At 55.2% G+C, this 2500-nt stretch overlaps 1 non-coding gene across 1 annotated transcript; it reads right to left on the bottom strand.

Annotated features, from left to right (window-relative positions):
* Positions 1-384: 384 nt before the first annotated feature.
* On the bottom strand, positions 385-542 carry LOC128308172 (5.8S ribosomal RNA). The gene has a single exon (XR_008288109.1). It is a non-coding gene; the product is annotated as a 5.8S ribosomal RNA (ribosomal RNA).
* Between the last annotated feature and the right edge of the window lie 1958 nt (positions 543-2500).

Genomic DNA, 2500 nt, shown 5'->3' with positions numbered 1-2500 from the left:
CCCGAATGGTAAATAGTAGCACGCACTTGTTCGCTTGTATCCAGCGGGTGGGCGTACCGCACGCGTTACACGACTCGGCCAGACGGCGGGTCCCGGCAACAGACGGCAAGCCAGGTGTTCAAGGGCTTCCGGTGCTCCCAGGTTGTCTTATAGCCGAAGTTCGAACCGTGCGACACGACACGCACCCACTGGGCCAACTGTACCGCCTTACCATTTCAGCGCCCAAGGTCCCCCGCGGAAGGGGTCCGAGCACGCCATGATGCACAGTGCGCCAAACGCGTGTGTTCAAGCCTGCGACACACTCCCGGGCGTGCTGCTCGCCCAGGCGTGCCGCTGGTACGCGGGCGTCCTGTAGTTATGGAATAGTGTGTAACAAGAATTGGTAGGCACTCAAGAATGTGTGCATCGGTCGGGTTTAAACGTCCGATGCGCCATATGCGTTCAACGTGTCGGTGTTCATGTGTCCTGCAGTTCACATTCTGACGCGCATTTAGCTGCGGTCTTCATCGATCCATGAGCCGAGTGATCCCCTGCCTAGGGTTTTGGTATGTTCAACTGTCTCCTATGTTTTCGTTATGCGCTAGGTGCATCTCTCACAACTTAAGTTCCCCGGACAGCGTAACCGTGCACCTCTCGGTTCCTTCGAAGCCGTCCAGGGTGGACAAGGATGACCATTGGTCTTCCTTCCCATTGATCGACGCGCGATGTGGGCGGCATCGGCGCGATCTTGCACAACTTTCGTTCTCTTGATTAGGTTCTCTCTCGCTCGAGGCCAGTGTTTAAATATGTTCTAGTGGGTCTTTACCTTCGCCCATGTGTCACACACTTTACGCGTTCGATGGCTGCCATTGGGAGTGTGCGCACAGGTACGAAGGCCACTGGCCTACGGTCGCGCACGCTCAATATCGTAGTATAGACACACCTCTCTCGCGGGTCTAATTGGCGTGCGCGGCCCCCAAAAGGTAACATAGCAGTTTGTTCTGCTGATACCGTGTTTCTCTATCTCTCTAACCAACTCACACAACAACATATATGTATTGATCGGTAATGATCCTTCCGCAGGTTCACCTACGGAAACCTTGTTACGACTTTTACTTCCTCTAAATCATCAAGTTCGGTCAACTTCGGCCATGCCAGCTGCAGCTCACGAAGGAACCGCGGAAGGTGTGCCTCCAGAGACCTCACTAAATAATCCATCGGTAGTAGCGACGGGCGGTGTGTACAAAGGGCAGGGACGTAATCAGCGCTAGCTAATGACTAGCACTTACTAGAAATTCCAGGTTCATGGGGACCGTTGCAGTCCCCAATCCCAACTAAATGAGCATTTGGGTGATTTCCCGTTCCTCTCGGAATGGGGGCGCCAATTGGCGAGAACACGCTGCTGCTCACATTGTAGCACGCGTGCAGCCCAGAACATCTAAGGGCATCACGGACCTGTTATCGCTCATTCTCACCTTGCTAAACACAAGTTGTCCCGCTAAGCAGGGCAAACGTGGCCGACGACCGCCCGTGAAGGGGCCGCCGGCCTTGACGTCAGGTGCGCCCGGAGGTGCACTGCTGACAGCGTTCTAGTTAGCTTGTTTGAGTCGCGTTCGTTATCGGAATTAACCAGACAAATCATTCCACGAACTAAGAACGGCCATGCACCACTACCCTTAAATTTGAGAAAGAGCTCTCAATCTGTCTTACCTCGATAAGTTCGGACCTGGTAAATTTTCCCGTGTTGAGTCAAATTAAGCCGCAAGCTCCACTTCGTTTTTTTTTTTTTTTAAACAATTGCAGGTTTTATTGTTCATAAACATTATGTTCTAAAAACAATAGCGTAAACCCACGCTCTTGACGCACGACGTCGCCCGCCAGGGATTTGTCATGCGTCTTTACGAACCCTTTCGGATGTCCCTTCCCTATTTCTTTATTAAATAGAATCGTATCTTAACCGCATATTAAAGGCGTACGCTTGCTTAGTCCGCGTGACTCACTCATTCTTTCCCCTCTCGGAGATCTCAAGAAGTCAACCCGACATCTATCGATCTGACCATTCCGCCTCGCTGGCGGCAGCCTCCTCCGCGGGTGTCAATCGTCGGCCCGCATTCGAAGCACGACGGCGCCTTTCGTTTTCCCGTCTGTTGCGTCGCGACCGTATCCGATCCGCCTCCGTAGGCGCGGTCCGACGGCGGCGCGTCGTCGAGGGTCCCTCAGCCTGGACCCGAGCTCGCCATGCGCGCTGCATGAATAGACGCCGCTCGTGGCGCACTCTCAACGTCTCCGGGGAAGGTGGTCCCCCTCTGCTGCACCTCGGTATAGGTGGAGGAGCTAGGCCCGCTCGCTCCGCCTCAACTGCCGTCCGCAGTACCTCGTCATCTCGGGCGGCCAGTGCTGCTGCGACGTCCGCAGCCAGTCGCACTCGCGCCCGATCCTCCGCTCTGCCGCGAAGCCGTCGGTTGCGGGCAGATCGCTGACGCGCTGCTCGCGACTCGTTCACGCGCCGCGTGATGTCTTC

The sequence above is a fragment of the Anopheles moucheti genome, assembly GCF_943734755.1.
Source record: "Anopheles moucheti chromosome X unlocalized genomic scaffold, idAnoMoucSN_F20_07 X_unloc_28, whole genome shotgun sequence".
Lineage (NCBI taxonomy): Eukaryota > Metazoa > Arthropoda > Insecta > Diptera > Culicidae > Anopheles > Anopheles moucheti.
This window is presented reverse-complemented; position numbering and strand designations above follow the sequence as displayed.